General features: G+C 48.0%; 1 long non-coding RNA gene across 1 annotated transcript; it reads left to right on the top strand.

Moving 5' to 3' along the window:
• Positions 1 to 5,404: 5,404 nt before the first annotated feature.
• Positions 5,405 to 9,325, top strand: LOC144366732 (uncharacterized). The gene is made up of 3 exons (XR_013425838.1): positions 5,405 to 5,461; positions 5,715 to 5,809; positions 9,273 to 9,325. It is a non-coding gene; the product is annotated as an uncharacterized LOC144366732 (long non-coding RNA).
• Positions 9,326 to 9,962: the final 637 nt, after the last annotated feature.

Genomic DNA, 9,962 nt, shown 5'->3' with positions numbered 1-9,962 from the left:
ATTGCCCATTCTCGCTGATTTCTAAGGAAAGAGATCACCATCAAGAAATGGACAGAAAAGGGTACGGCTGGGGGATTGGAACTGATCAAGGTACATAGAGAGAAATAATCATAGTTATTTGAAGAAAATTTTGTTGCAAACATAAATGCACACACACGCGCGCGTGCACACACACACACACACACACACACACACACACACACAGAGTTCTCCTCCTCTGGTCTTCTGGAAGATTCTACTCAGGGGTAACTTCCTCAGGCTGGGAAATAGCTGTCCAGAGTTGTGATTGGAAAATGTGCAGCAGAACCATTCAGCGGACTATTCACAAGAGAGCTGGGTACTGGGGGCTGTTGGAGGAGCTGGTGTCTGTACATGACCTGACCTCACCCCTCTTAATGGTTTGGCTCTGGATAAGCCACTTGATTCACAGCAAAATTTAGTAGGTGCTCAAAATATGCTTGTAGAGCTAGTGTTTATGTATTTTGACAGCTACCCACATGTCACTTTCTAAATATTTTGACGCAGCTTACAACAACATAATAATGAAACAAAGGAAGAACTAAATTATGTGAGAGGAACACATTGAGTGAAGAAGAATATAGTGAAGTTAAAGATGAGATCAATACCTGAAATTTATGAGACCAGAGAGGCTGCAACTTTAACCCTGAGGGGCACAGCCCTTCCTGATTTTGATAGACACTTCCCTGGGTTCTGATCAAGAGGATCTGTGGGGGCAGAGGGTGGTGCCCTGGTGGCACTCCTGGGTGGAGAAAGAGAAGGGCCTGGTGAGGACTGCTTTCCTCCTTGTTGGCACTTATCAATGTGAGCCAGATACCGCCCAACTCATTTTCATTATCAAGAGTGGCTGTTTTCAACATTGTTTACAAAGTAGCTATGCTCTTCTAAAATCCAATGGAGGGTAGGGACTTTGTTTAGAGTTCCTATGGGGCTGGGTAACTAGCCAATTTTCTAGACCTCTCATTCCCTACATAGGAACTGCTCGATCCCAAGGGTCTGAAAACCCCTCTCTGTTCTAGGTGAATGGATGGACGTCAGGAAAGAAAGAGGGAGAGAGGGTGGAGCTGGGGGGTGGTGGGCAGAAGGAAGGAAGGATTTTTATTGCTACTTTATAACATTGTAGTAAGAACCAGCAAGAATATTTTTACTTTGATCTGGTAAATTGGGACTTCCTTTTCAGGTGCATCAAACTGCCCTTTGATTCTTTAAATCCAAATAAAACAAATTATGATGTCAAGAGATTAAAGAGATAATTCAGTGGGTACTATCCTTGTTAAGCATATGGGCTCTGGAACCAGACTGCCTCAGTTTGAACCCTGGCCCTTACTTATTAGCTGTGTGATACTGGACAAGTTACTTACCCTTTCTGTGCCTCGGTTTCTTCATCAGTAGAAGGGAGTGTGAATAGTACCTACCTTGCAGGGTTGTTGTGAACATAAAATACACTAGTGTGTATGTGGGTTTAGAATCATGTATGACACAGGTGATGATGTAATCAACACTGGCTGTTGTTATGGGTGTGGAAGTGTGTGATTCCTTGCAGTACCAGTTTTTGCACATATAATTCCTGGCCCTCCGGTAGGTATCCTATTTAACTTCAGGACCCCACAGGGGGCTTGTTCACTCAGCAGATGGCCAGGGATTTGTGCTGCAGTGAGTTCTGTGAATGTGGTTGGTTGGGCAAGGATGGGGTGAGGCGGCTTCTGTGCCTTTTGCTGTTTTGCTGGGGAAGACGGACTCTGGAGGCATCCAGGTCCAATCTTATTTTATGGTTGTGGGATGTTTATAGCAAACTCCTTCCTAGTCTATATGATCTGTAAGTCCAAAGGGCATCTGCTGGGGGGGCGAGGGTGGTCAGCAAATGCTTTCTTCCTAACAGTTTTCCAGGCTGGGCTGGAGCAGAGAACCCTGGACTGCTGTGGGTTTCACCTAAAGTTCTCGGTCCTGTTCTCTTCCCTGCTTCCTAGGGACAAGGTGGCGTTGCAGGGACTTCCCAGGGTCTCCCATAAGAATCCTAAGGGGCCACATGCATGTCAAGGTTGTTGTTAGTGGCCCCTGAGAGCTGGCAGGGGCCACAGCCAGAACCTGGAGCTGGACAATTCACACCTCCCCAACCTCCCTCTAGTCATTCTAGAAGGTTCCTGTGGTTCCACCTGTCTGTCCAGGTGGCAAGCTATCATTTCCTGTAAGGACTTGCAATTTGCTTTGCAAGACCAAACTCTCAGGCTGAAGTCAGTGGTAACAGACAGTGCACACCACGAAGGGCGAAGAGGAAAGGAGGAGAGGGAGACTTGGTGTCAGAAATGGGACTTCCGTTTGAGCAGGAAGTGAAGGAAGAAGCTGGGAATATCAGGGATCCAGGAATGGGTATATGAGGGTGTGCTGGGCTGGGAGAGAGGAGACCAGGAGAGCATGGGAGTGGTAAATGGCCTGTGGATCTTGGATGAGGAGGGTCTGCCTGGAGCATGGATAACCCTGAAGCCCCATTGGAATAGATTTGGCTTGATTCTCTAGGAAACAGGACAGACATATTGGGAGAGGGGTTCACAAGGAAGGCCTTGTCTTCTGCCTGATCCTGGCTGGGAATATTCCCTAACACTGTCAAGGGCAGTTGGAGTGAGGTCTGTCTCAGCACGTGTGTAGGCATACACATATAGCTTGCAGGTGTGACCAGGTGTGCTTGCATACAACCATTATCTCTGCTGAGTTTTCCAGTCTCTTAATCCTTCTGGCTCTGAGCTTGTGATCTGGGGCTTACATACAAATGACTTTATAAGTCTTAGCAGGACCACAGGGTGCCATCATGTCAGAAGGGGAAACCAAGGGGCTGGGGTTGTAGCTCAGTGGTACGGTGCTTGCCTAACATGTGAGGCTCTGGGGTCCATCCTCAGCACCACATAAAAAATAAATAACTAAAATAAAGGTATTGTGTCCATCTACTAAAAATAAATAAACGAAACAAAGGTATCGTGTCCATCTACAACTGAAAAAAAATTTTAAAAGAAGGTGAAAACAAGGCACTGTATTCTAAAGAAGCTGGTTCTAGGAGCTGCCCTTGAATTATTGTGGAGTCCGATTTCAGGTGGGGGCTGCTGGGACTCCTTTATTCAGCAGTCTGGCTTCTAAAATGGTTTCTTTCCCTCATCTCTTATAAAGCCAGAGAAGGGTATTACCTGAGAGAGGCTATTTGGACAAATAATCATTTTAATCATTTCTCAGTGGTGCAGTTTGGTGGAGGGGGCTGGGAGGGAGAGGGTTGCTCTTGAGGTTTCCAGTCACCCCAGTACTCCTTTAGACCATCAATGAGTGGAGAGTGCGGTGGGGAGGAGGCTTGTAGAGGACTCAGAAGGCTCAGAAAGGTGCATAACACTTCACCATATGGAAAAGAGTGGCAGAAAAAGGAGGAAGACTTAAACTTGAGGTGATAGGGGGTGGCCGAACCTGGGGATGCAGGTGACGTCCCAGTGCATAGTGCTCCTCGGATAGAAGTGTCTTTGGTAAGAGGGAGGAGTGTGAGGCCATGTGTCCTGAGGTCACCTCCCCATAGTACTGACCACCTGAGTTCCTCCTGTCCCCTCTTGAGAGCTGCTGCCATCATCCCTTGCCCTATGAGTGGCTACCTCCCACTCCTGGGTTCCTTTTATTCTCTTTCTCCCTTGGGCTGTGAGAAGGGCAGAGTACCCAACCAGGAAATGGACATGGATGTGTGTGGTTGTGTGCATGTGTGCATGTGTGTGTGTGTGTGCGTGTGTGTAGGGGCTGGGGCTGACAGTTGGTCAGAGCACAGGAGTGCTTCTGGCAGGTGAGGCTGCCCTTAGGTCAGCTCTGTACCCTGGAGCCCAGAGGACTCTTCACTCAGATGGCAACAGCCTGCAAGACCCCGAGAGGCCAGAGCACCTTTAGTCACTTGCTGAGGGCCATTACCAAGTAGGAATGACGCATCGAAATTTCCTTGCCAATATTTTATTTTAGAATTATGTTCAGCAATGTGACCATCTATTTGTTCAAGTTTCAACTTAATACTAAGTGCATCTTTCTGAAGAGCATGTTCATTTTCTTGAATAACTTTTAATTCTTGAAGTAGATCACGATGTTCTTTCTGGATCTCTGGTAAGGACTTCTCTGCAGCATTTGTATTGTTTATGACCTCTGTTGCTTTGTCCTCAAGACTTTTTAGCTCTGCTGTTAAGTCACTAACTTCTTTCTCAGTGTCTTTTATTTCTTTCTCTGTGAGAACAATTGAGTCTTGTGCCTTTTTAAGATTTCTGTCAGCAGTCTTGATTGCAACTTGGGCTTTAGTAATAGTAGAAGCACATTCATCCAATTACTTATTTATTTTGTCAAGTTTATCTTGTTGGGCCTGGAGTTTATGGTTATTAATTTCTACAATGAGACTGTGTAACCGTTTAACCTCAGCTTCAACTTTGCCAGCTTTCTCAGCCACATCATCATATTCTGTTTTGAAAGCATTGACATTTTCTTCTAGCAATTTCTGCTTTTTTTTTTGTCAGGGGCTGTAGCAAGTACATTAGCTTGAAGTTCCTTAACTTGGACACTCAAATACTCTTCTTGCTCCAATAAACGCTGGATGCTTGCAGTAAACTTTTCTAAGGTATTCCTCATCTCTCGTTCATTATGCCTTAATCTAACTACTGCTTCTTCAAGTTGTACTTTCTGTTCTTGGATTTCCACAGCTTTTCTAGAATCCCTTTGCAATTGCAACTCCATTTTATTTACCTCCTCTTCAGAGATTTCCATGACCAATGATGAACCCATTCTTCCTTTCCTTACTTTGCTTCCACCACCAGTCATTGTACCTGACTGTTCTATGATTTGCCCCTTTAAAGTTACCACTCTCCATCTTTTATCTTTTTGATATGCTAATCTTGTAGCTTGATCCAAGTTGTCAGCTACCAAGGTAATGGCCCTCAGCAGTCACTGACCAGAGGAGACCCCGAGGAGTCCAGGAGGAGCCGCAGGAGTAAGTTAGGCTCTGAAGGGCTGGGTGTGGCTGGGCTCAGTGAGAGGTGGGAGAAGCCAGGGATGCTCAGAAAGATCTGGACCCACAGAGCAAGAGAGAAGAAGAAAAGGGAAACTAGGAGACCTTCATGCCCTCGGTCTCAGCCAGGGGCCAGAAATTCCAAATAAAGGAGGGAAGGGTGTGAGGTGTGATGCAAGTGTGGCCCATGGGGTCTCCCCAGTGGTGGATGGTGGGTGGTCATAGTTAACATTTGAAGGCAAGAATGGAGGGGTGGCCCTGAGGCTGGTGGTCAGGCCGGGGAGACTGAAGAACCAGGTTATACAGGCCCTCAGGCGGTAATAGTAGGTAGAGGGGGTGGTGGTTTTGGACAATACCCAGATTTTGCTTCTACTTACAGGTCCTCATGATGACAGTACCCTGGAAAGCTCTGGAATAAAAATACCTGGGCTTTAGGTCGTGGAGGTAGGAGATGGTATCATGTAATGAAAGGTTTAATTTTTTTCACCTGCCACAGCTTTAATGTCAGATGCTTGGGAAACAAGAGGTGGGGATGAATGGGCCTTGGAGCTGGCTGATGGGAGGGCTTGGGGCAGGTGGGTGGCCAGTCTGCCTGTGACCTCTCCCCTTTGCTTCTCGAGATTCACAAACAAATTCCTGGTTCCTGGTGCCCTGGCTGCTCCCTGTCATCCTCTTTGTTGTTCTCTGCCTCCTTCAGGTGATGGTGGGCTCCTGCTCCACATCCTGATGGGACTCTCTGGAGCTGACAGAACCCTTTACTGCCTACAACTTGGGCCTGGTGCTTCTTTCAAGGTGTATGTTTTATGAGGTAAAGCTGCTCAGCGCTTTCTGCAGAGTTCTAGCATCTGTTACTCCTTGGGGAGCCCAAAGGATAAATAAAGCCATGAGCTTCTGACACAAAAAGTTCCAAAGCCTAGGCAGGGACATAGGCAGGGGCTGGGATTCTGTTGGTCTTTGACTTCTCCATCCATGTTACCAACTTCTGTCCTCCATTTTCTTAAATAGAGGAGCAGAGGTTCTCACCGGCCTCCCTCCACATACAGGGGAATGGTCAGGCCCCCAGAGCTGGGCTCCATAACTTAGTGGAAAGCAGGAGTGGAGTCCCTAAAAGACCCCTCTCCCCTCCCCTTTCTATCTGGGCTGCTAGCCTTGGCCCAGCTTCCTGAGCCCCGACACCCGGTGTTCCACCCAGTTGCCTGGTCACTCAGCAAGTGACATTGAGCATATACTTTGTGCCAGACCCGCTAGGACCTACAGAGAAGGCCTGCCTGCTCCTGAGGAGCTCACAGATTAGGTAGAAGGGTAGGGACAGATGTGGAATGGGGCCGTGGCAATTCAGTGTTAGCAGACAACAGAGAGCAAGGAAACAGTCTCTGGGCCAGAAAGTGGGGGTCCAGAAAAGTTTTGGAGCGGGTGGTGGTAATCAGGGCTTATTATGGGCAAGAGGCTGCTCTGGGCACTTTGTGAGGATCCTTTCCTCACACTGCTGGAGGCACAGAACTTAGTGACTTAGCTGGTGGCAAGCGGTAGAGGCAGAATTCAAAAGCACTGTCCTTCCTGCAGAGCTCGCATCTTCCACCCCGGAGCTCCCCCTCCTGGTGAGCCAGGGGGAAGCAGGGCCTGGAGAAGGCGGTCCCAAGCTAAGCTCCTCCCCCTTCTCTCCCTCGCTGCCTTCATTAGCTCATCTTCAGTCTGACCGCCACATTACCCACAGAAAACACCAAAGCATCCAAAGGATCTTACATTGCATTCTGGGGACCCTGATGGCTTCCCATGTAGCAAGAAAGCACTGAACTTCTGGGATGGGCTCATGATGCCTCAGGTCCTTTCTGGCCTCCGCCTTCCTCTCCAGTCCGGCCTCCCTCTGCCCCCTGTCAGCAGCCCTCATCCAACACTCTCCCACCGGCCTCCCTCCACATACAGGGGCGTAGTCAGGCCCCCAGAGCTGGGTTCATCGCTGTCTTTCTACCAGTCTTTCAACCCCGGCTGCCCTTCTCTCCTGGCCCCCTGACAAATGCCCACACAGCCTTTAGACTCAGGTCAGTTGTCGCCTTTCTGCAAGCCTTTCCTCTCTCTCCCAGGCCTGGCTATTAGCTTCCTGCTGGGTTTCCACACTCTAGCTACAGGCCTCTAACCTCAGCAGCGGGCCACTGGAGCCCACTCCACCAGCTGCAGAGCGCTGGTTGGTGGTTCTCTTCCCAAGTCCATGTTCAGGGATGTCTTGCTAAATAGCTCGAAGTCAGCCCTGGCAGTATTTACACCACACAAATTCACAACACCACAGATCAGTGCTTCTTCTCCCACCCTGAGAGCCTGGCTGGCATGTTTGTCTCCTCCCCAACTGCAAGTCCATCATTGGAAGGGCTGGGTCCTACTCCTGTTTGTAAAGGCAGGCCCAGCCGAATGTCTGGTATCAAGTGAGAAATAACTTGCCAGACAGAAGACTTGTCCTGGGGAACTTGTCAATTGTGATGACAGTACATTCTGTTGCCCCCCACCCCCATCCTTCAAACACTGCCACACCCTTGTCAACTTCCTTCTTAAAGCGCTTAGGAGCTGCCTTTGCCTGTAAGACCAGAATTCAAAGCCTGGAGGCTAGGGATTTTTTATCTGCCTTGTTTTGTCCCTGTGAATGGTGTGGAGAAGTGATTAGTACAACACTGCCAAATGAGTCAATAAGTAATCAAATCTAAGCACCTTAACACAACACTCAGGCCCTTCACTAGACCAGAGGACTCTCCCTCAGTAGCTATAGTTGCTTCCTCTGGGTAGGAATCCTCCCACTGATCCTCTCGCCAGCACACAGGGTTAGGACCCAAGGCCAACCACCACCATAAAACCATCTCTCCTTCCCCTCCATTTGCCAAAGGCCTCTTCACTCTTGCATCTCTGCTGACTTCCAGAACACCCTCTGTCCTTCTGTAGTAACAACCTTAAAGATTAGGATTATTTCCTCCATTCTTTGTGGAGCTCTGAGCTCCTTGGAGGCAGGGCACATGTGTGGATGGCCTTGGGTTCACCATGGTCCTTCATCGCCTAACTTAGTATCTCACATGTGGGGATCCATATCTGTGGTTTATGGTTTACTCACATTAGAAAAAATAGAGACTAATGAGATGTGTGCAAATCCTGTCTCTGATCTATCCACTTCAGAGAATAGTATGGGTTAGCAAAATCTAACCTAGTATCACTAGGGGTTAGAGGGGGACAGTGCTGTGGGGAACATGACCAAATCCAGAATCAGCCTCATGGGCCCTGGTGTCTGATCTCATGGTGGAGTGGCCTTATGACTTGATAATTTCCTTTTTCCCTTTTCCTTCCAGTTCATGGCCACCTTGCTCCTGGCTGACTGTCACTACTTCTGCCAGCCAGTGGACTACAATCCAGCAAGCTCAGGGTGAGGGTACAGAAGGAAGTGGGACAATTAAGGCTGAAGAGGGAGGGTTGGTGGAAAGACCCTCATATAACAACCAGAACTGGATCAAGACAAAGTCACCAAGCTTTCTGACGGGAGGCTGGGGACTGGCTGGTTAGGCACAGGCTTTGGAATCAGAGGAGCTCAGACCTCAGTTTGGACATCATATCTGCCAGTTACTGGCCATGTGACATACCTTTTTTTGATCTCAATTTTCTTATCTATGTAATGGGGATAGGAACACTTACTTTATAAAAGGAAACTTTGGGGAAAGATTGAATTAGACAATGTTTGAGTGTTTAGCTCTGAGACAGGCGCATATTACTGGTATCTAAGTGGTAGTTATTTCATTATTGCTAGCTGTTCTCAGTTTCAACTGGAAGTAGAACAAAAGGCTTCCTAGCAGCAAGAAAGCTAAGCTTTGACAGGTCACCGAGTAGTGATAGGGATGTTGAGTCACTGGGGTTCCAACAAGGAGCTAAAAGTCTTGCGAATCAAAATATGGTCCACAGACCAGCAGCATCAGCATCGCTGAGAGCTTGTTCAACAAGCAAAATCTGTGCCCCACCTCACGCAGCAAGCACAAGGATTAAGAATCTACTTTTCAATAAACAAGATCTGCATGTGCTTAGGATTGAGCTGAGCACATTTGGAAAGTCCTCCTTTGACCACTCCAAAGCTGTGCCACCTTATTCCTGGGCCAACAAGCAGACCAGGTAGGTAGGCACTTTGGGAACACAAAGTGTGCAGGAACAGGGAGGGCTGAATCCTGCCCTGCTGGGCAAGCTGTGCCACCAGCAGGACCAGAGTCTGATGGAACTTCCCCTTCATGCCCAGCAGATGGCGAGCGTGTGCTGGTGGTGCTACTCAAAGGCTGCTGAGTCTCTAGGCAAGGTGAGACTCCCCAAGCACTGGCTCCTTTACAGTTCTATCAGCCAGGTCTCAGGCAGTGTTTCACCTGCCCAGTGTGAATGCTTTCCTCCAGCATCCCTGTTGGATGTAAAGCCTTGGTTCCAGGATCTGACTGAGGAAGGATGCTCAGGGACTGATGTAGCATCTCACTGCTACAGGCTTCCACTGAGTCCCCATTGTTTATCTATCCACCTGCATAAAAGTACTCATTTTCCCCCAATAGCAAATCCAGAGGGTTTGCAGGACCTAGTGGGTCAAGATCATGATGTGGGGTGGTGGTGATGAGAAGGTGCTGAATCCTCCCTCCGTCCACTTCCCTGGGTGGCAGGATAAAATGTTGGAAAGAGACAAGTCTCAGAAACCCACTACTCCAATCCTTTTTTGGTCACCTATTAGTTGTGTGCCATTAGGCACATTACTTAACCTTTGATGCCTCAGTTTCCCCACCTATAAAATGGATAAATGGGAGAATAAATTGCATATTATTATGTAGTATTTAAATTGTTTCTTGATACATATAATGTACCTGGCACATAGTAGATGCTAAAAAGGTGTTTGACTACTTTTTCCCTTTCATTTTAGTCCCTCCTTCAGTAAAGCAGGCAGAATCATTACCTG

This window comes from Ictidomys tridecemlineatus, chromosome 1, assembly GCF_052094955.1.
Source record: "Ictidomys tridecemlineatus isolate mIctTri1 chromosome 1, mIctTri1.hap1, whole genome shotgun sequence".
Classification (NCBI taxonomy): Eukaryota; Metazoa; Chordata; class Mammalia; order Rodentia; family Sciuridae; genus Ictidomys; species Ictidomys tridecemlineatus.
The sequence above is the reverse complement of the archived record's forward strand: the minus strand, read 5'-3'. Positions and strand labels throughout refer to the sequence as shown.